Here is a 23,614-nt window from a genome sequence, read left to right as displayed (position 1 = left end):
TTTTCTGCCTGAGGAGACCAGCCATAAGATCTACCTGTCCCTTTGGTGAGGTCTGACATGGGTGCTGCCACAGAACTGAAGTTCCTGATGAACTTGCGGTAGAAGTTAGCGAATCCTAAGAACCGCTGAACCTCCTTAACGGACTTGGGAGTAGGCCAGTCCCGGACGGCCAGGGTCTTGGCAGGGTCCATTTGGAGTTGGCCTGTCCGTACAATAAATCCCAGAAAGGAGACCTCGGGAACATGAAATTCGCATTTCTGGGCCTTGGCGAACAGATTGTTCTGTAGCAGCCTCTGGAGAACCTGGCGGACATGGTGGCGGTGCTCCTGCATGGTCTTGGAAAAGATAAGGATGTCATCGAGGTAGACAAAGACGTACAGGTTAATCATGTCCCTTAAGACGTCGTTGATTAGGGCCTGAAAAACAGCTGGTGCGTTGGTGAGTCCGAAGGGCATCACCTGGTATTCGTAGTGCCCAGACGGGGTGTTAAAGGCAGTCTTCCACTCGTCTCCCTGTTGGATACGGATGAGGTGGTATGCGTTCCGTAGGTCCAACTTGGTGAAGACGGTGGCGCCTTGGAGCAGGTCGAAAGCAGTGGACATCAGCGGAAGGGGATATCGGTTGCGCACAGTGATCTTGTTCAGGCCCCTGTAGTCAATACATGATCGAAGCCCCCCATCCTTCTTGCCGACAAAGAAGAAGCCGGCACCAGCAGGTGAGGTGGAGGGTCGAATGAACCCAGAGACCAGGGCGTCTTTGAGGTATTCCTCCATAGCCTTGCGTTCTGGCTGAGAGAGGGAAAACAGTCTGCCACGAGGAGGGGTAGTCCCAGGGAGCAAGTCGATGGCACAGTCGTAGGCCCGGTGCGGAGGAAGAACGGCGGCCCTGCTCTTGCTGAATACTTCCTTGAGATCCCAGTACTCTGTGGGAACTTGAGATAACTCGGTGAGATCAGGGGGCTCGGCAGGAGACACAGGAGAGCTAGAGAGCAGACAAGAGGCATGGCATGCAGGGCCCCATTCCACAACCTGGCTTGTTACCCAGTCTATGCGAGGGTTGTGGCGAATAAGCCAAGGAAGGCCTAGAATAACTGGGAACTCAGGTGAAGGAATCAGGTGCAGGGATATTTCTTCCTTGTGACCTTGAGACTGGAGGAAGACTGGAGAAGTAACTTGGGTGACTCTTCCATCACCTAACGCTTGGCCATCGAGGGCAGACACAGACAGAGGGACTTCAAGAGGTGCAGTAGGTATATTGATGCTTTGGGCGAAGTGAATATCCATAAAGTTCCCAGCCGCCCCTGAGTCTATCAAAGCTTGACAAGAGTGGACAGACTCACCCCAGGAGATGGAGACCGGGATGTAGATTCCTTGACCAGGGAGTCCGGGAGAGAGGGTAGGCCCCGTCACAACCCTCCCTCGGCTGGACGGGGCGGTCCTTTTCCCAAGAGTTCAGGACATGATGCTCGGAAGTGACCAGGCTTGCCACAGTAGATGCAGCACTTGTCCCTCCTTCTGCGCTCCCTCTCAGATGCGGAGAGGCGAGTACGACCCACTTGCATGGGTTCTGGACAGTCACTGAAGGAGGTAGATGGTCTCCAGGTAGAGGTAGGGAGGCTGGGGGGGCTCAAGGCTTGGTGGCGTTCTCTCATCCTGTTGTCCAGACGAATAGCATGTGAGATGAGGGTTTCGAGGTCACTTGGGCATCCAATAGAGGCCAGACCGTCCTTGATGGGGTCAGACAGACCATGGTGGAAGGCTGACACCAGGGCAGTCTCATTCCATCCACTTACTGCTGCGAGTGTTCGGAACGAGATGGCGTAATCTGCGACGCTTCCTCCTTGCCGGATGGACATGAGCTTTCGGGCTGCGTCGGTACTGATGTCTGCCTGATCGAAGACCCGAAGCATCTCTTCAGAAAACAGCTGGAAATCAAAGCACTCAGGTCCCTGTCTTTGCCAGATAGCAGTAGCCCAGGCTCGCGCCTTACCAGCTAATAAGGTGATCACAAAGGCAATCTTGCGGCGATCCGTAGTGTAGGTGGTAGGCTGAAGCTCAAAGGTGAGTTGACACTGGGTAAGGAACTCTCGGCACTCACTGTGCTTGCCGTCATACCTCTGTGGTGCAGGAAGGCTGGGTTCGCGAGGTGAAGAAGGCAGCATGGCAGGAGGCACTGGAGCAGGAGTGGGAGCTGGATCAGGAGCAGGAACTGGATCAGGAGCAGGAGATGCAGGCAGAGATGTCAGCTGTGCCAGGGTTTTCCCAATTTGCTGAAGCAGTTCCTCATGGCGAGCAAGGGCCTCACGTTGGCTGGTGAGCGTACATCCATGAGCATCCATGGTCGCTCCGAAGCGTGTCAAAGCTGCCATAATTCCCTGAAGGTTGGCCGGGTAGACAGTTGAAGCAGCCTCTGCTGAGTCGGTCATGACGGAGTCTTTCTGTTAGGGTTTTGCTGGGATTCGAACCTGGTTCGTTGGTGTGATGATCCAGCAAACCCCCACTAGGCCACCAGGGGAATGACTCAAATGCAGAGGCGTGAGGCGGAAGTAGAAAAAGTAACAAAAGGTTTATTTATACTATGTACACTATATACAATCCAGGGCAAAACAAAAAAAACAAAAACAAAGAGTATAATTCAAAAAGAAAAAGGCAAAAATGCAAAAGCTCAGAAGATCCACAAAACACAGTACAAAGGAAACTGGAGATAAACATAACAGCACAAAGACTCCGTGACAAGAGGACTGAACTAAGGGGGTATAAATACACAAACTAAATTGAACACAGGTGAAAATAATCAGGACGACACAGGCAATTACACAACACAAAACACAGGAACAGTGGCGGCCTCTAGAGGCCAAAACAAACATGACACAAAAAGGAAATAACAGCGGCCTCTAGAGGCCAAAACAGTCCTAGTCCTAACAAGTTGAGATCTAATTCTAGGTGTTTGGTGAAGTCCTTCAGCAGTGGATGGTCCAGAGAATGCTTCTTATAAAGGCCCATCTCAAGCATGTTGTGGTTGGCCTTGTTGGAATAATTCACATCTCGGTCACTGCAATGTGGGATAAAACTTTTGTTATAATAGTGCATAGTTATGATTTAATGTGAGCCACACTGAAAAACACACATCATCAGATAAGTTGTGAAACTGAGACTCTCACCACTGAAACACTTCGCCACTGCTGGTAGATGCCAAGTCCCCGTCAAACTCTCCAGACAGCTCACCCTGGGGTCCAGTTACAGTTTCAGGTTGCCGATGCCCAGTGGCTGGTTTGGCATTGGGCAGAGAGGGTGGGATTCTAGTCACAACCAAGTGATGATGCTCCAGCTCCTCAATCCATCTTTCAATAAGGAAAACAAAACATTTGAAAATGGTTAATGAACTAAAGTGTGTGAAATCAAACTAGTAAAAGGTGATTGTTTTCATACTCAAAACTATTTTTTATGCTTTCATCACAAACACACACACACACAGCAGCAGCAGCAGCACAGAGCTATCAACCAGAACAAAAGGAGAGCCATTAACCAAAACAAAAGCATTCTGCCCATTGGGGGAATGGGGAAATGTCAGCATTCTCCAAATTAGGTACATTATCCTTACAACCCCATTATCACTGCCCTCAGTCAGATGTAAATAGATCATTGATTATTCAATGTAAGGAATGGCATATATGGAATAACCCTAGATTAAACAAAAAGTAAAGTGGAAGACACCAACCTTTGGATAGGATTGCCATCAGCCATTATTTGAGTAAGGACCACATAGTCAAAAGTCCTGCCATACTTCAGGAGATGGAAAACGTAATTCTTGGCCTTTTCGACCACCGTTTCAATGGCAGCTTCAGGACTGTTTTTCATGCACGATCTGTGCAGATGACAAGACAGTGTTTCTTGGGTCCTAAAACAGACTGGTCAAAGCAAATGGTGCCTGCATACAGGTTTCCTAGAAAAAGAAAAGAAAGGCATTAAGGAAATGTAGTTAAAATAGGAATAATAATAGGTTAATTCACAATAGGTTGAATAAAAAAAGGTGCATGAAAGGTACAAACAAGAAAAGCACAATTATTCAAAAGCTAAGCATATACTCTGAACATCACAAAAGCAAAACTAGCTGCACCTATTTACAATACAATATCCAAGTAAATATTAATGTTCCTTACTTTGAATCCATATCTCAGCAATGAGTGAAGCCTTGGACAAATTGAAGACAAAGAAGGTCAAACTCTGAGCACAAGACTCAAGGGCAAGTAGCAATTAAAATTGCTTTTGTGGTAAAGGAATAAAGCTTTTTAGTAGTAGCAGTAATGGAAATATCTTCTGCAGAATCTCCAGCAAAAGGCTCAAAGGCATGTAGCAATGACAGTGAAATCTGGCAGAGTATTCAGCAGTCTTCAGCAGAACTTCAGGGTAGATTGGCCTAGATTCTGCCTCTGGTATTTATACTTACAGAAATGCAAATGGGGGTGGGGCTACATACAGGTTGGACCCTCCCATCAACCTGTGGTTTTCAACCAGGTTTGTTGAAAAGCAATGTTTCAAACCATACATGACAACATACACTGGTCTCCACAAACGGCAAAACACGTTGTCTCACTTCATGCATTTAAATTAAAACAATATGTATAGATATATCATTAGACCCTTAAAACCAAGAACTAAAAAATTAACTCATTTGGGGATGGTTTAGCACTATTGCTGACCTTCCCTACATATGAGAAAACTTAAAGCCACAAAACAGCATTTTATTCATAGAAGACATAAGAAAAGCCTCACCAGAAATCTTCAGACACCTGCTGAACAACAGCCTGCTCTTCTTTTATTCAGAGAAGCCTTACCTAGGAAACCAAACAAGAAGACACAGGATGAATTAAAAAAAAAAAAAGATGGTCAATAATGTTAACTCAAGCTCAAATGATGACAACATTGTGAAAAAGGTTGATCTTACACACACAAAAGGGTGAAATAAAGCTTATTATAGCTTAAATCATTTATAAAACTCAGCTCAGAGAACTCTATGTTTACCCCCATCGCTCAGGCTTGGATAAAATGATTTACTGTATCCATAAACCATATTAAAGGGTACCTTAAGGCCGACCTCAGGGAACATTCTTGTTCATATAGCCCTTCAGAGATCTGAAATTAAGACAGCTTTAATAATGGCTATATTCTGCTGGGTTGTAAGACCTTAAGACATGCTGTATGTCTGACTTCCTTTACAGATCTTAAACTGCCTTGAATCCAACATATTAAACACCATAATAAAGCTTAGGCTATGCCCTTTCCAACAATATCAGACTTGGGTGTACACCAACTCATACTGCTGAGTAATTAGACAATATGTGTAGGCTTATTTATGGCATTTATGAAACCCAGCTCAGAGAACTCTTTGTTTACCCCCATAGCTCAGGATTGGATAAAATGATTTACTGTATTTTTAGACTTCGATGATGATATTATTATTGTTGTAATAATAATAATAATAATTATTATTATTATTATTATCTTCAGTCTAACATATCTATCGCCTCTTTTCCACATTTCAGGATCTCTCTCTCTCTCTCTCTCTCTAGCCTGCTTTTCTCTCTGTCTTTCTCTATCTCTCTGTTAAGAAAGACAGGCAAGTTGGGCCTGGTTCTGACAGCTAAGGCCTACAACCCCTCCCCCAGAGTCAAACAAAGAGAGAGCCATTAACAGAAGAGCTGGTCTGTGCGGGGTTGGGTTGCTTTGGGCACAGCTTTGGCCTAAGCTGTGACTGTGTGTCCTTGCAGGCCTTGGCAGGGGCAGAGAGGGATTGAGGCAGGCAGACAGAAATTCAAACAGAAATCTGCAAGAAGGCAAAATAAAATGCATACAGTACCTGGGATTCCTAGGCAGTCTCCCACTCAAGTCCTAACCAGGCCCAACTCTGTTTAGCTTCTGAGATCAGACAGAATCAGGCATTGTCAAAGTGGTTTGGCCGTAAGCAACAGCTAGCTGGAAATGTGGCATTTTCCAAGGCTTGGCTTGCCTTGCGCCACCCAGAGGGGAAATTCAAACAGATATCTGCAAGAAGGCAAAATAAAATGCTGACAGTACCTGGTATTCCTAGGCAGTCTCCCACTCAAGTACTAACCAGGCCCAACTCTGTTTAGCTTCTGAGATCAATTAGACAGATTTTTAAACAGATTAAGTAGAGTCTGCTTCTTTCAGCTGCTCCCACGAACCACATATTTGATTTGGCATAGCTTCCCACCCCCAAACACTGTATACAATGTACTCAGGCTTGGGACTAGCACTTAATATGCACTGGCTTGTGCAACCCCAGTGGCTGGTTATTTTTACCTCATCTGCATGTCTTTGAACTGTGGAAGGAAACTGGAGCACCCAGAGGAATTCCACACAGATAACATGTAAACTCCACACAGAAAGGCCCCTGTTAGCCATGAAGTTCGAACCTGGAACCATTTTGCTGTGTGGCAACAGTTCGAACTACTACACCACCACACCACTCTCAAAGCTGCTCAGAATGTAGTGATTCATTTTTGATAGCAACAGCTCTGACAGTATTTCCAGCTGCAAGCCCAAAAGTACTGGAACAGCAAGGCCAATTCTGTTGTGGTTTTTTTTTGCCATACACTGAAGTAGGGTGGCCAGACGTCCAGCTTTAGGCCAGACCGTCCATCTTTTCAATGTCTTGTCCAGTGTCCGGTGCAGCATCAAGCCGGATGCACATTTGTCCTCCTTTTAGAGACAATGAGCGGAATTATATAATATCAACTTGCCAGACTGGAAGAGCAGAGTTCTAGAATAATGTTTTGTAGGGAAACTGCAGATCTGTGCTGCACACTAGTAATCTACAATAAAGAGTCTATGGCTCGATGTTTTTTGGCATGCAATGCGAACTCCGCACCGCAAGGCGTTGCGTTCTAGAACGCATTGTGCTCTATCCTTTGATGATCTTCCTGGCTCGTGCCTAGTGCCCTGCCCCCCTGGCCCTGGCTGGGACTTGGAAACACGAGTCTGTCCAGTAGACCAGCTGCTCACAACTTAACTTGTTAGGATATGGATGACAGTGCAAATGCACATCTACTATATCTACCTTAAGTTTAATTTCAGTGGTTTGTTACTCCACAATGTTTTTAATAAATACAAATATGGTGTTCTAGCCAGGCGGCACGGTGGTGTAGTAGTTAGCGCTGTCGCCTCACAGCAAGAAGGTCCGGGTTCGAGCCCTGTGGCCGGCGAGGGCCTTTCTGTGCAGAGTTTGCATGTTCTCCCCGTGTCCACGTGGGTTTCCTCCGGGTGCTCCGTTTTCCCCCACAGTCCAAAGACATGCAGGTTAGGTTAACTGGTGACTCTAAATTGACCGTAGGTGTGAATGTGAGTGTGAATGGTTGTCTGTGTCTATGTGTCAGCCCTGTGATGACCTGGCGACTTGTCCAGGGTGTACCCCGCCTTTCGCCCATAGTCAGCTGGGATAGGCTCCAGCTTGCCTGCGACCCTGTAGAACAGGATAAAGCGGCTAGAGATAATGAGATGAGATGAGATGGTGTTCTAGCCAATTAAGAGCTAATACATGAATTATAATAAGTACTATGAATGCTTTAAATCATTTTATAATGTTGCTGGTTATGTTGTGTATTTGTTCTTTGAGAATCTACAAATGTTGTGCTTTTTGGTACTCAGCACCTTAAGTTTAATTTCAGTGGTTTGTTAACTCCACAATGTTTTTAATAAATATAAATACTGTGTGTTCTAGCCAATTAAGAGCTAATACATGAATTATAATAAATACTATGAATGCTTTGACCTTACTCTTTTTTCCCCACAATCATAATCTTTAACCCTACAAAATTGCGATGTTGATTTCACCAAACTTGAGTGACTTGCATAAAAATAATCCATTCTCAATCTTGTCACTGTGGTTTACATAAAAATTTGAGAGCTATGAATCAGATGGGATTTGCCATTATTCACCTTAAAATTGATTAGAATGCAGGAAATTGCATCTAAGAAATACAAAATTTTCTGGGGGAGGGCCCCCAGACCCCCCGTCCAAATAATGTCCTCCTTTTTGGTGTTATGGAAATGGTCACCCTACACTGAAGACATTTGCGTTTGAGGTCGAAAGTGGGTGGCACGGTGTCATGGTGGTTAGCACTATCATGTCGCAGCAAGAAGGTTCTGGGGTTGAGCCCATTGGTGGAGGGGGGCCATTCAGTGTGGAGTTTGCATGTTCTCTCCATGCCTGTGTGGGTTTCCTCTGGGTGCTCTGGGTACTTGGAAGGCTGTTCCATAACTGTGGGGCTTTGTAATAAAAGGCTCTGCCCCCTGATGTAACCTTCACTATATGAGGTACCAGCAGATAGCCTGCACCTTTTGATCTAAGTAGGCGTGGCAGGTCATAGAGGACCAGAAGTTCACTCAGGTACTGTGGCGCAAGACTATTCAGTGCTTTAAAGGTCAATAGTAGCATTTTATAATTGATACGAAATTTGATTGGGAGCCAATGCAGTGTGGATAAGACAGGGGTGATGTGGTCATATTTTCTAGTTCGAGTAAGGACTCTTGCTGCTGCATTTTGAACTAACTGGAGCTTGTGTATGCACTTATTGGAACATCCAGACAGTAAGGCATTACAATAATCCAACCTGGAGGTAACAAAAGCATGAGCTATTTTTTTCCGCATCATGTAGTGACATTAAATTTTTTATCTTAGCAATATTTCTGAGATGAAAGAAAGCTATCCAGGTAATGTTATCAATATGATTTTCAAATGAAAGACTGGGGTCAATAATCACCCCAAGGTCTTTTACTGCTGTACGTGAAGAAACAGAAAGGCCATCCAGAGTTACTGTGGAATCAGAAAACTTACTTCTAGCTGTATGTGGTCCGAGTACAAGTACTTCAGTCTTGTCAGGGTTAAGCAGAAGGAAATTAATCAGTATCCAGTGTCTAATGTCCTTAACACATTCCTCAATTCTAGTAAGCTGGTGTCTCTCATCAGGTTTAGCAGAATTCTGAATCACATCATGTACGAATCAGGCTGTCAGTTTTTTCACAACTGCACATGCATATAACGCATCTCACTGAATATTGCAGTAATCACGTTATCAAATTCAATAGATGTGGCCACATTATCGCCCATTTAATCACGTGTTTTTGTTGTTTACATCTGCCAAAGCTACGTTGCAATGTGGAATTTTCTGAAAGGTGTACAGAAACCGCCAGAGACTGGGACAAAGCGACCTCAGTCTGAAGAGGAGAAAAGGGCCGCCGATAAAGCGTACAAGAAGGACAAATGACAAAAGACTTATAAGCAAACGTGGGAGCAGGGTAGGCCTTGGCTGCGATACAATTTTTATGGAATAATTAATTTTTTTCAAGTTGATTCCTAGTCAATATGAAGCTCCTAATGCTTTCTCTCTCATAAATGGTTAAATACAGAAAGCATGTTGGACATATTTTGGGTGCTATAGTCATGATAGTAAGTATATTTGTTTTCAATACTCATACACCAACTTGCCAAGTTTTCCAATATATTATTATTTGTTGATATTATATTATGGTGCTCTGTGTTGTTCTCATTTATGTATTTAACAACAGTATCAAAATACTCGGGTCTTGAAATAAATGCACATTAGTCATGAACAATGGTAACTACTCTCTTTTGTGTTATTTTTGACAGAAGTAAAATTCACACATGAACAAATTTTGGCTAGTTGATTTTCTGTTTGGCTAGTTACTTGGGAAGGTAACTAGTCTGGCTGGCTGGCGAAAAAATATATGAATTTCTAGGCCTGTGAAATAATATATTTCAACTGAAGGCTACTTTTGAGCAAGCTTGTGTAACCCATATGATTTTTAGATGCCCCCTAACCCATTCTGATGCACTGAGAGTTTGCTGATAGCCCCTAGAGCATGCGTAAGAGTGTTTAATCAAATAATAATAAGCAACTGCTGCTTTAAAACCAGACTTGAAATCGAGAAACTGGATAGACATGATTACCTTCAATACCGAGAGAGAGAGAGAAACTGACATCTAATCTATCCTTATCTACAATCAAGACCCCGAGATTGTTGGAGATCTTGATTAAGAGCAGATATCCTGACTGTTTTTTTTTGTACATCTGGAAAACCTGTGTCACCGTCGTCTTCGTCTGTGGATACCTTGGAGTCCCCCACCTGTGGTCCCCATCTCTCTTGTGTTACTGTAGCCCTGCTAGATTTTAATGCACCGCACGCGCATGCGCATAGACTCTGTCGCGCGCATCTGGAGATTGAACGTCAAGACTTTAGCTCGAACCTCACGAACCCTAGAACGTCACTTTGAACTTGTCTTGATATAACTTTTTACAACTTCTTCTTTAACATCTTATACTTCTTTCCACCGTTGAACTTCTCTTTTTCCCGTTTTCTACTTGAACACCTTTTCTCTTTTGTAATACACCTGAAGAACTTCGGTGAGTTATTCAAACGCTTTGTGAATCAGAATTTCCATAGTGAATATAATAGTGATTTAGAAGCCATAAAGGTTATACAAAAACCAATCGAAGTATTTACTCTGTAGTATAGACCCTTACCTGTTGAATATGAGTGGTATTCCCACGTTTACTTTTGTTATTCAATCTTAACATTGAATTTACTTGACGTGAATGTCCGTAGCAAATGTGTTTATGGAATATGTAATGGTATTAGCCCACCAATAAATTAATATTAGCCTGCTAATATTGTGAGGGAAATAGTAATTTGTTTGACTTCTGATCGACATTTCAGTGTATAGTGTGTATTGGTATACACTTCCTTTCATTATACATGTAGTTTTCCTTAATGATTCACATTTGTTTGCCTTGTAATTCATATGTACTGTATACGGTCCGCTTAAGCTAGTGTTGGTTTACTGTTAGCTTGCACTAGCCGTCAGCTAGCTACAGCTGAGACATTGCTATGTTTCAGGGCACTATAGCGGTACTGACTGATTGTTTACATGTTGATACTGATGGAGATACTGATGCTATAGAAAATATCACATAAAAATTTGGATTGGAAGTTGATGAGTAACTGTAATGATATTTCGTGTAGATTGGTTTTTTTGATACGGATTGATTCACCGCGAGCTCCAGAGAAAACCTGAAGATGGCGAGCCTGTCCCTTGAAACCCCCCGTTCTCTGATGCGCCTGTAGCAGTCTGGCCAACTGCTGCAGGTCGCCTTCACCAACTGTTCCTGTCTCAAGGAGTACAGATAAGACATTTAAGATACTTTTCTCTTTCCTGGAAAAAAGAAGACCCTACTTTATATACTCTAACTTGACTTGACTTTCTTTAATAGACTTGTGTGTGAATGAATGCTTTGTGAACGACTTTTGAGTGGGATTGCACTGTTACCGTATCAGTATTACTTGCACTTATTTTTGTTTGTATGTACAAAGTTGTGTATTTGGGTGAATACCCAACAATTGCCATACGGCTTTTATTTTATTCTGGTTTACAAGTTGTAAGGTCTTTTCCCTCAATTTAATAGTGAGCTGAACGGCTCACTATTATTGTTATCACTCTGATATCTGATTTGTAGTTGAACACCTGGGAAGTGAATGTGAAGTGCACTATTATTAGCGATAGTGGTTTTTTTTTTATTTATTCACTACTCCCAGAGCACAGATGTGAATTACATTCTATTACTATTTTGTTTAATTTTGTATTGGATATATACGTATCGCTTTTGCAACTCTGCCTGTTTTCTCTTCTCTAATAACTCTAATCTCTAATACTCTTCTTTTAACCGCTCTTCTCTTCTTCATACCAGGAATCTGTACAAAATAAAGTTTTACAGTTTTTTATATATTTCTAGTCATTACCTCATTTCACAACTCAGGAATCTAGTAGTCTAAATAAGTGGTAAATAGCACAATACAGGTCCAAGTGAGAGAAGTGCTACACAAATTTGGCGAGCCAGCCAGGAGAGTTGTGGCTTTAATTTGTACAGTCTCCTCTTTGATATATTGTGAATTTATATTCGTCTTGTACGCTGACTTTTTAACTTCTGAAAATGGATGTCATTAGAAACGAGAATGTCAAAGTACCGAATGCGGTGTTAGTAAGTGGACTGTCTCACTCTGAGGCAGATGAGTATGTCTTTGAATTACTTGGCATGCATGGCAAGATAGGTAGAGTTCTTAAAATAGAGAGCCCCAACCCACCTTTCCAAAATACTGCCATTGTAGAATACGAGAGTGGCGCTGCCACTGAAAGTTTAAAATATGAGCTGCCTTGCTCTAGAACATCCCCTTCTGACTCTAGTGTAACACACCACCTTCAACTCCTCTCTACTGTACTGTCCGCTTCTCTAGGTTCTTGCATAACCAGCAGCTACATAGCAGAACTTGAAAATGTTGCTAGACTAGGTGGCATAGATTTTGAATCTTTACTTAAGTCAGAGTTGGCCCGAATTCAAGGCTCTACTAAACGTGAATCTCCCCATGTAGTCTCTCGCATGAAACCCCAACACTGTAACATGACTGATGTATCCATACAAATAGAGGATGATATTGACAAAGTAAAACCCTGTTCATTCCTCAAAGAAAACATCAATAGCCCCCTCTCTTTACCCAGAGTTATAGTTGACACTTCATCCCCCAAGCACTTGTCTTTTGACCAGCAATACACCACTCCTCCAAGTGCTGCAACACACTTTCCTGTTCATCAGCTTAACACCCCCGAAGTCCAAAGGCTAGTGGTTGAGCACATTGTCAAGGGCAGCGAGACCTCTCCTCAGCATCACCGTGCCCTCAAACTGAGATCGTTCTCAGGGAAAAGCCCTGTTCCTCCCATGGAAGTTGACTATGAGACCTGGCGAAGCCACATCGACTTCTATCTCAGAGACTCCACCTTTTCTGACATGCAAGTTGTACGAAAGATTGTTGAAAGCCTCCTGACTCCAGCAGCAACTATTGTAAAGCACCTAGGCCCCCTAGCCAGTTCCAGTTCATACCTCAGTCTGTTAGATTCTGCATATGCCGATGTTGGAGATGCCGACGAACTCTTTGCAAAGTTCCTCCACACAAATCAGAATGCCGGTGAGAAGCCCTCAGTCTACCTTCAACGGCTCCAGGTCGCACTCAGTGCTGTAGTGAACCGGGGTGGGCTAGATCCAAGACAGATGGACCGTCAGCTGCTCAAGCAATTCTGTCGAGGATGTTGGAACAACAGCCTGATAGCAACCCTTCAGCTAGAGCAAAGGACTCATAACCCACCACTACTGTCAGAATTAATGCTCATGTTAAGAACAGAGGAAGAAAAACAAGCAGCGAAATCCAACCGCATGAAACAGCACCTTGGCTTTACAAAAACAAAAGCTCAATCCAACTTGTATACTGTGTTTGATCCCTTTGCCAGTGAGTCTGACATGCCCATGACATACCATCAACCCCCATCTGAGCTAGTCACTGAGACCCAGACCATGAAAAAACAAATAGCTGACCTTCAGTCCCAGTTAGCTAATCTAAAAGTGTCACAGACAAAAGAACATTTAGGGGCTAGGCCCAAACTAAAGACATCTAAAAAATCACAAGAGACAAACTCAAGTACACCCCAGAGAGCTACGGGAAAACTCAACAAAAGACCCAGACCATGGTACTGTTTCAACTGCGGTGACGATGGACACATCTCACCATTCTGTGAAAATGCCCCTAACCCTGCAGTTGTTGAGGCTAAACAAAAAGAGCTTAGGCAGAAACAAAGAGCCTGGGACGAGTTAAATTCAGACTCCACTGATGCATCTTTAAACTAACCCCTGCTCCAGTTGAGGGGCAAACAGGAGCAGCCCTGAGTACCACTAGCCCTAAGCCTAAACCTGAACACCGAACTGCCATCCTGTCACACACTGTTAAACATACACCTAACCCCAAGCCAAAGTTAGTTGGTGAGAAGTGCACTGCTATTGTAAATATTTCCGGGATTGAATGTAGTGGGTTACTAGACACTGGTTCCCAGGTCACCACAGTCTCTTCGTCCTTCTACAATGAACACTTGACCTCACAGCCTATCCAACCCTTAGAACACCTCCTAGAAGTAAAAGGTGCGAATGGACAGTTAGTGCCATCTCTAGGATATGTACAAATTAGTGTTATCCTCCCAAAAGAACTCATGAACAATGAAAAAGCAGTAGCCACTTTAGCCCTCGTTGTCCCTGATACCAGCTCAAACAGTGAAGTGCCCGTCCTGATAGGAACTAATTTGCTTGACACAGTGTACAGTGAACATCATGGGAACCGCCCCAAAGCTAAGCATTCTCCAACTAATGCCTATGCTCAGATCCTCAAAACCCTCAAGTTAAGGGAAGTCCAGAACACCAATGGACGAATTGGACTCATGACACTGAGAGGAAGAAAGCAAGAAATCATCCCTGCTGGTCAGAGAGTTGCACTGGAGTGCGCTATGAAAGTTAATACCACCCTCACTGAGTCCTGTGCACTGGTAGAGCCCCCCACACTGTCCTCTCTGCCTGGTGGAATCTGCATTGAGCAATGCCTCATCACCTTGCCCAGCCAGACACCCAACAAGTTCTCTGTGTGGGTCAGAAACCAGACAGACCATGACATAAAACTCCCTCTCAGATGTGTTGTTGCACAGCTTAGTGTTGCCGATAAAGTTCTTGCCTGCCCAAACATTGAGAAGTCTGACAGTATGCAGTGCACAGTATCCACACAAGTCTGCCCTCCAGCAAGCGGTTCCAACTTGAACTTCGATTTCGGAGACTCTCCTCTCCCAGAGGAGTGGAAGAGGAGAGTCTCTGAGAAACTGAAGAGTTATGCTGATGTCTTTTCCAAACACGACCTTGACTTTGGCCATGCCACTTCTGTAAAGCATCGCATAAAGCTGAAAGATGACACCCCTTTCAAGCAACGAGCCAGACTTATCCATCCACGTGACCTAGAGGCAGTGAGAAAGCATCTGAAGTCCCTCCTTGAAGCTGGTGTAATCCGCGAGTCAGAATCCCCATACTCTTCTCCAATCGTTGTGGTGAGGAAGAAGAATGGCGATGTCCGGCTCTGTGTTGATTACAGGAAGCTGAACTCTCAAACCATCAAGGACGCTTATGCATTACCCAACGTTGAGGAGGCGTTTTCTGCACTTACCGGTTCCAAATGGTTCTCCGTGATGGATTTAAAGTCTGGATATTATCAGATAGAGATGGAGGAAGAGGACAAGCACAAGACGGCATTTGTGTGCCCGCTAGGATTCTGGGAGTTCAACAAAATGCCCCAGGGTATCACCAATGCACCAAGTACGTTCCAAAGATTAATGGAGAAGTGCATGAAGGACATTAATCTGAAGGAAGTGCTGGTGTTTTTGGATGACCTGATTGTGTTTTCCACCTCCTTAGAGGAACATGAAGCAAGGCTGTTGAATGTGCTGCAGTGTCTCAGAGAGAATGGCCTAAAGCTTTCCCCAGAAAAGTGCAAGTTCTTCCAGTCACGTGTTCGTTACCTTGGCCACATCGTGTCTCGGGAAGGTGTTGAGACCGACCCTGAAAAGGTCTGTGCACTGAAGACTTGGCCCAGACCCCAGACCCTCAAAGACCTGAGGTCATTTTTAGGATTCTCAGGCTATTACCGTCGTTTTGTGCAGGACTACTCAAAAATAGTCAAGCCCTTAACAAACCTCACTGCTGGGTACCCTCCATCTCGAAAGAATGGCAAGAAGCCTGCCAAAACTGTCACCTACTTTAACCCCAAAGAACCATTCTCTGAGCGCTGGACAGACGCATGTCAGCAAGCGTTTGAGTGCATCATCGACAGACTGACCACAGCTCCTGTACTTGGGTTTGCTGACCCAAAGTTGCCCTACAAACTCCACACTGATGCCAGTGCCGTTGGCCTGGGAGCTGTACTCTATCAGGTGCAGGAAGGTCAGCAGAGGGTCATCGCCTATGCAAGCAGGGGTCTGTCGAAGAGTGAAGCCCGATATCCAGCCCATAAACTTGAATTCCTGGCGTTGAAGTGGGCCATCGTAGAAAAGTTTCAGGATTACTTGTATGGAAACAACTTTACAGTGGTGACTGATAACAATCCGTTGACCTACGTACTGACGTCTGCAAAGCTCGATGCTGTGGGTTATCGTTGGCTAGCGGCCTTGTCAACGTTTAACTTTGAGATCAAGTACAGGGCTGGGGCCAGAAATCAAGATGCTGATGCGCTCTCCCGAATTCCCCGTGCATCATGGGATGACCCATCGTCTGTGGAAGAGAGAGAGAGAATCCTTGAGTTTGCAGTACAGCACCTGGACTCTTCAACAGAGTTAAAGAGCCTCTCCTGCAATGTTATCGACGCCGTCTGTACCCGTCACCTGTCTGACCGGGGTGGCTGTGACCTGCCTGACATGACCCTCGTTGAGTCTCTCGCCATGGACGTCGATGCTGTCCCTGACGTCTATGGCGATGAGCCAGACCTTGAGAGATGTGTGCTCATACCCACGTACACCAATGATGAGTTGATCCAGCACCAAAGAGACGACCCCACCATTGCATGTGTGATCAAAGCTCTGGAAGCAGGAAACAGTGTACCGGGAGATCCGGCCACTCATTCCCAAGACCCCAAGCTGATGATCAGAGAGTGGAAACGTTTTGTCATGAGAGATGGCCTCCTGTACCGAAAACGGCAATGCGACGACCACCTAGCTTACCAGCTTGTGCTTCCTGAACCGTTGAGGGCCTCCGTGCTGAAGTGCCTTCATGATGATATGGGCCACATGGGGATCGACCGCACTGTCGACTTGGTGCGGTCGCGCTTCTATTGGCCCAGAATGTCATTTGATGTTCAGCACAAAATCAAGACCTGTGGACGATGTGTCAGGAGGAAAGCACAGCCCGAACGTGCCGCTCCCTTGGTCAACATCAAGACATCCAGGCCGATGGAACTTGTGTGCATGGACTTCCTTTCCATTGAGCCAGACAGTCGAAACATCAAAGACGTTCTAGTCATCACAGACCACTTCACTCGCTACGCTGTTGCCATCCCAACAAGAGACCAAAAAGCACGGACAGTGGCAAAATGTCTCTGGGAGCAGTTCCTGGTGCACTATGGTTTCCCAGAACGTCTTCACAGTGACCAGGGACGAGACTTTGAGTCCAACATCATCAAAGAACTTTGTGCTGTTACAGGAATACGAAAAGTCCGAACGAGCCCTTACCATCCGAGAGGCAACCCAGTTGAGCGTTTCAATCGTACGCTCCTGGATATGCTTGGCACTCTGAAGGACAAAGAGAAGAGTCACTGGTGTGACTTTGTGAAGCCGCTCACTCATGCGTACAACTGTACCAGGAATGAAGCTACTGGTTACAGTCCATATGAGTTGATGTTCGGCCGACACCCAAGATTACCAGTCGACATTGCGTTTAACCTGCCAGTCAGAGAAGCAACACCCCAGTCTCATTCCCAGTACGTTCAAAAACTCAAGTCTCGTCTTCAGGAGAGCTACAAGACTGCCACAGCCAATGCTGAGAAGCTAGCGCAGCGAAACAAACACAACTTTGACCAACGGGTGCGAGAAACCAAACTGGAAGTGGGAGATCAGGTTCTGGTCAGGAATCTCCGTCTAAGATGCAAGCACAAGTTGGCTGATAAATGGGAGCCTGTGGCCTATCGTGTTCTGCAGAAAATGGGAGATTTACCTGTGTACAAGGTCCAGCCAGTGAGTGAAGATGGACCAACAAGAACTCTCCACCGAGACCTCCTGTTGCCATGTGGACAACTATCTGATGGAGATGATGAGCCAGCTGCCCCAGAACCCGTCTGTCGACCACGTACCAGAGCAACTGACAAGGGAGATGAGTCAGCTACCCAAGAACCTGTTCGCCGAACTCAGACCAGAGCAAATCCATCCCTAAATGCTCAGGAGGAGCCTGATGATTCATCGGATGATGATGAGGGTCCAGCCAGCCCATCACCTTTCATTGAAAGACGGTTCACCCGAACCTGTGACGTCACAAAGACATTGCCCCTTGCTGCAACCTCTGATTGCCGTCCACTTGACAGACATTCCCCTTCAGTGATGCCACAACAGGCCATCTCAGCTCTGAACCGCCCTCAGACAGGTGTCACTGACATGCCTGTGGTGAATACATCAGAACACAATGATGAACCAATTCCTGTGACAGAAGGTGAGGTGTCCCACGGTCCTGAGGATATCCCTACTGTAATCTCCTCGGAAGAGGAGACTGAAGCAGAGCCAAACTTACCTGGTCCCAGTAGTGAACGTCAGCAAGCTGAGAAACATGCAGACACTCTTACACCCACAGAACCTGTAGCTTCACAACCCCAAAATACCCCCACAGACACTGTTACAGATACAGCAGGTGAAACCCTAGTGCGTAGGTCAACTCGGACCCGACAACCCCCAGGTCGTTTTCATTACCCCCAACTAGGTCAACCCCTAATTTCATTTGCACAAACCATCCTAGAAAGCTTTAACACTGCACTCAGTTCGATATCCACTAGTGATAATTCTTCGTTAATACTGAATGTGTAATCGAATGTAACGCATGAAGGGACTCATGCAGATTCAGGAGGGGAGTGTGTAGCCCTGCTAGATTTTAATGCACCGCACGCGCATGCGCATAGACTCTGTCGCGCGCATCTGGAGATTGAACGTCAAGACTTTAGCTCGAACCTCACGAACCCTAGAACGTCACTTTGAACTTGTCTTGATATAACTTTTTACAACTTCTTCTTTAACATCTTATACTTCTTTCCACCGTTGAACTTCTCTTTTTCCCGTTTTCTACTTGAACACCTTTTCTCTTTTGTAATACACCTGAAGAACTTCGGTGAGTTATTCAAACGCTTTGTGAATCAGAATTTCCATAGTGAATATAATAGTGATTTAGAAGCCATAAAGGTTATACAAAAACCAATCGAAGTATTTACTCTGTAGTATAGACCCTTACCTGTTGAATATGAGTGGTATTCCCACGTTTACTTTTGTTATTCAATCTTAACATTGAATTTACTTGACGTGAATGTCCGTAGCAAATGTGTTTATGGAATATGTAATGGTATTAGCCCACCAATAAATTAATATTAGCCTGCTAATATTGTGAGGGAAATAGTAATTTGTTTGACTTCTGATCGACATTTCAGTGTATAGTGTGTATTGGTATACACTTCCTTTCATTATACATGTAGTTTTCCTTAATGATTCACATTTGTTTGCCTTGTAATTCATATGTACTGTATACGGTCCGCTTAAGCTAGTGTTGGTTTACTGTTAGCTTGCACTAGCCGTCAGCTAGCTACAGCTGAGACATTGCTATGTTTCAGGGCACTATAGCGGTACTGACTGATTGTTTACATGTTGATACTGATGGAGATACTGATGCTATAGAAAATATCACATAAAAATTTGGATTGGAAGTTGATGAGTAACTGTCATGATATTTCGTGTAGATTGGTTTTTTTGATACGGATTGATTCACCGCGAGCTCCAGAGAAAACCTGAAGATGGCGAGCCTGTCCCTTGAAACCCCCCGTTCTCTGATGCGCCTGTAGCAGTCTGGCCAACTGCTGCAGGTCGCCTTCACCAACTGTTCCTGTCTCAAGGAGTACAGATAAGACATTTAAGATACTTTTCTCTTTCCTGGAAAAAAGAAGACCCTACTTTATATACTCTAACTTGACTTGACTTTCTTTAATAGACTTGTGTGTGAATGAATGCTTTGTGAACGACTTTTGAGTGGGATTGCACTGTTACCGTATCAGTATTACTTGCACTTATTTTTGTTTGTATGTACAAAGTTGTGTATTTGGGTGAATACCCAACAATTGCCATACGGCTTTTATTTTATTCTGGTTTACAAGTTGTAAGGTCTTTTCCCTCAATTTAATAGTGAGCTGAACGGCTCACTATTATTGTTATCACTCTGATATCTGATTTGTAGTTGAACACCTGGGAAGTGAATGTGAAGTGCACTATTATTAGCGATAGTGGTTTTTTTTTTATTTATTCACTACTCCCAGAGCACAGATGTGAATTACATTCTATTACTATTTTGTTTAATTTTGTATTGGATATATACGTATCGCTTTTGCAACTCTGCCTGTTTTCTCTTCTCTAATAACTCTAATCTCTAATACTCTTCTTTTAACCGCTCTTCTCTTCTTCATACCAGGAATCTGTACAAAATAAAGTTTTACAGTTTTTTATATATTTCTAGTCATTACCTCATTTCACAACTCAGGAATCTAGTAGTCTAAATAAGTGGTAAATAGCACAATACAGGTCCAAGTGAGAGAAGTGCTACATTACCATTCCCCCTTGCATGCCTCCTCACATCTCCTGTGGCTGCTCTGCCTTAGCTACTTGCCACCATCCCTTGCCCTGTGACTGTGGTAGGATCAAATTTAAACACAATATGCAGACTTGGATCAGAAATTGGACTGAGACACACATTTAACATCCCCACTCCATTCTTCTTATTTTAATTTCATATTTTTGGGTGCACTCAGTTTTCTTTAGGCTTATTTTTATTTAGGTTTTTTTGTTTGTTTGTTTGTTTGTTTGTTTGTTTGTTTGTTTGTTTTTGAGATCTCAATTGGGTTTTATTTAATATTTTGTTTGTTTCATTAATTTCTTTTATTTGTTATTTAGAACCCTAGTGCTGGCACTAATAGTGTATTGGTATTGATACAGGTTTTTTTTTACATCTAGTTACAATTTAACAGTGTTTTGGGTACACTTGTATCACATAGAAAACCCTAGGAAACAAAAGCAGCTTACCATTCACAACTTAATAATTTAACTGAGTTAAATAGATTTTAGTAGGAATTAAATAAGTCTTTAAATAGTTATTGATAAATAGAGTGGCTATTTATTCTTTATATTGAGACCTTTACTAACCTAGTTAAAACACAAATAGATTCTTCGTATTGACATGTTATTTATTCTTCATATTGACACCTTTACTAACTGCACTTAGAATACTGGTTACATGATTGAAAATTTGCACAGAGTCAATGACTTTTATTCTCTTTAACTTATTGTCTAAATAAATATTTGTTGTATTTTTTATCCGTATACCAGTGAGTGTTGTGTGTTGTTTGGGGTGAGTAATTGATTGTGGTCTAGCAAACCAGTCTCCTCAAGAACCTAGAACTTAGAATTAGACTGTTCCTGCACAAGCCCCTCCCTCGTCGTGCGGGTTACAGAAAGTTTGGCAAGCAAGCCAGGAGATTGGTTAAATGGTTTTAAGACCACGTACCACACCCCTTTGACCACACCTCACTGTAAAAATATTTCTAGTGAACTAGGCTACTTGAAAATAGTGCTCACCTTCGTCAAACATGGATCTTTGCAACCATTATAAAGTACATGGACAATGCTGCTTGATAGTAGCAGGTGTCAATCAAATATGCACTGATGAAAAATCTTGCTAATTATAGCTTTCTTGAATAAAATGGCAAGATTTCAAAATGCATTAGAGTTCCTGATGAGCCCAATCAACCTAATGGCAGGGTATTAATAGTTTATGCTTCAGAAAACTCAATAATTATGATCAACCCAGATACCCTTGGCCATATACCCAGTCCCAATGACCCAACCACTTTATGGCATGTTAGAACAGTTAGAGACATATGCCAAGAAGATTTGGGCAAAGAGCTTGCCCGACAGTACCTACTGCCATAGGTGGCAGTGCCACATCAGGATATGCCAGCATCCTGGAAGGAGAGCTTAGATGGATTCAGTCAGAGACTTCTGAGAGAACAGACAGCATTCCCACCCCCGGAGACAGCCCCATATCACACACTGAGACCAGCATGGATGTCAAAGCCACTCAGAGCATGAGCACGCAGTGCAACAGTCACTCTTTCATATCTGGAGTTCCCCCTTTGAGCACCCACTCCACTGGGTACAGTCCACTGAGCCTTGCCGATGATGTCATTAATCCTCCAAGCGTCCAAAGAGTAGTTGTAGAACATGTTATCTGGAATGATTCTGCACCACCATACACAAGCCAGACTAAAATCCGCACCTTCTCAGGAAGAGTTCCAAAGCTGAACGGCGAAGTAGATTATGAAGCATGGAAAACTCAAGTTGAGCTGCTTCTTAGTGAACCTTATGTCACAGACTCACAAGGTGAGGAAGGTTCTAGACCCGAGGTGGGCAAACTACGGCCCACGGGCCACATCCGGCCCACTGGCATTTTTAATCAGGCCCATGGAAGACAATCATATAAACGCGATTGAGCAGATCTATAAACTATAAGCTTCAGTGTTATCACGTAGACAGGTGTTCTAGAGATCCGTCTTTCCAGTCAGTCGTATTCACGCGAGATTACATTTGCAGAGTGGTGCAGTGCGTGCCATGGAAGTCATTCTGGCACCCGTGCCACTGATGATCTCGAGAACACAGGATAAAACTTTACAATGAGTGGTCCTAAAAAACGAAAAGTGGACAGTGAGTGCAGGGTGTTCAATAAAGAATGGACAACTAAATATATCTTTTTGCTGAAGTCCGATCAAAGGCTGTATGCCTTATTTGCAAAGAAACCGTTGCAGTTTTAAAGGAATATAACATCAAACAGCACTTTTCCTCCAAGCATGCTAATTATAGCCTAGGTCACAACCGGACATACGATTTTTTGGCCATGCGATTTTTGGCATTTCCCAAATCGCTGTGTTTTTTTTGTTTGTGGAGAAAGACGCATGTAAGTTTGTCTTGCAACCTGAAAAAAATGTAAGCGCCCGTAGAGTTTGTTTGACATGACAAAGAACCTCTGCAGCCAGTCTATGGCTCGAAAATCAGCACATCACACGTGCTCCCTCCGTGCGTTTCTTGCATTTTTTGCACGTAGACTGGCCGTAGGAGCACGTACAGCCGGTTGTGACTGAGGCATATGCTAACAACCAATCAGCTCAAGAACGGACGAATACAGCGCAGCGGTTGCTGAGTGAATGTGAGTATTAACACTTTCTCTTTTTAAAACTATGTTCGAGCTGTAATAAGATGGTAGTCACATGTTTACAGACATAATAATATAAAAAGTATAACTTAGTAATTTTGGTTGTCGTGGGTGGCTGCTGTAGTGCTGGTGTTTGTTTTTAAGTACCATGTGCTTTTGGGTGTCTGCTCCACACCTCATTTATGTCCCTGTCTGCTATTATTGGTGTATTATGAGTAGCTGACCTTGCTTCTGCTTATATCTGTTCCTGGACTTTTGCCTGTGTAGGTTATTCTGATCTATGAGTGGCCTTTTGGAATATGAAAACCTGTTTGGAACCTGTGTTTTGATTTTTTGAGGACTGGAAATATTTCAGTGAGTGACTTTGAACCTGAAAACCAGCTTGGAGTTTTTTGCTTTCTTGAGCTGTTTTGTTTGATTTTGTGGGCTGGATGGATCCAGTGTCAAACCATTGAACTGCAAACTTGTTGGCATGGTGTGGTACCCAAACTGTTGAACTGCAAACATTTTGGAATGGTGTGGTACCTCTCCTACTAATGGTGGTTGGTTGTACTGGCAGGCTAGAAGTGGATGGTTAAAAAAAAAAACACTCAGGTGTAAATCTACGAGTTCAGTGAAATGTACAAAAATGATATGTACTGATATGCAATTTAGTTCAATTTAATGATATGCAATTTAGTT

The 23,614-nt window shown here is 43.7% G+C and overlaps 1 protein-coding gene and 1 pseudogene across 2 annotated transcripts in view; both read right to left on the bottom strand.

The window, feature by feature from the left end:
- The window catches only part of LOC132867671 (zinc finger protein 271-like), an 806,111-nt gene that overhangs the window by 481,459 nt on the left and 301,038 nt on the right, over nucleotides 1-23,614 (bottom strand). The window lies entirely within an intron of this gene.
- LOC132868129 (5S ribosomal RNA) lies at nucleotides 5,845-5,963 on the bottom strand (annotated as a pseudogene).

Source organism: Neoarius graeffei, chromosome 19, assembly GCF_027579695.1.
Source record: "Neoarius graeffei isolate fNeoGra1 chromosome 19, fNeoGra1.pri, whole genome shotgun sequence".
NCBI lineage: Eukaryota > Metazoa > Chordata > Actinopteri > Siluriformes > Ariidae > Neoarius > Neoarius graeffei.
Note: the sequence above shows the minus strand (reverse complement) of the source record. Positions and strands in the feature narration are given on the sequence as shown.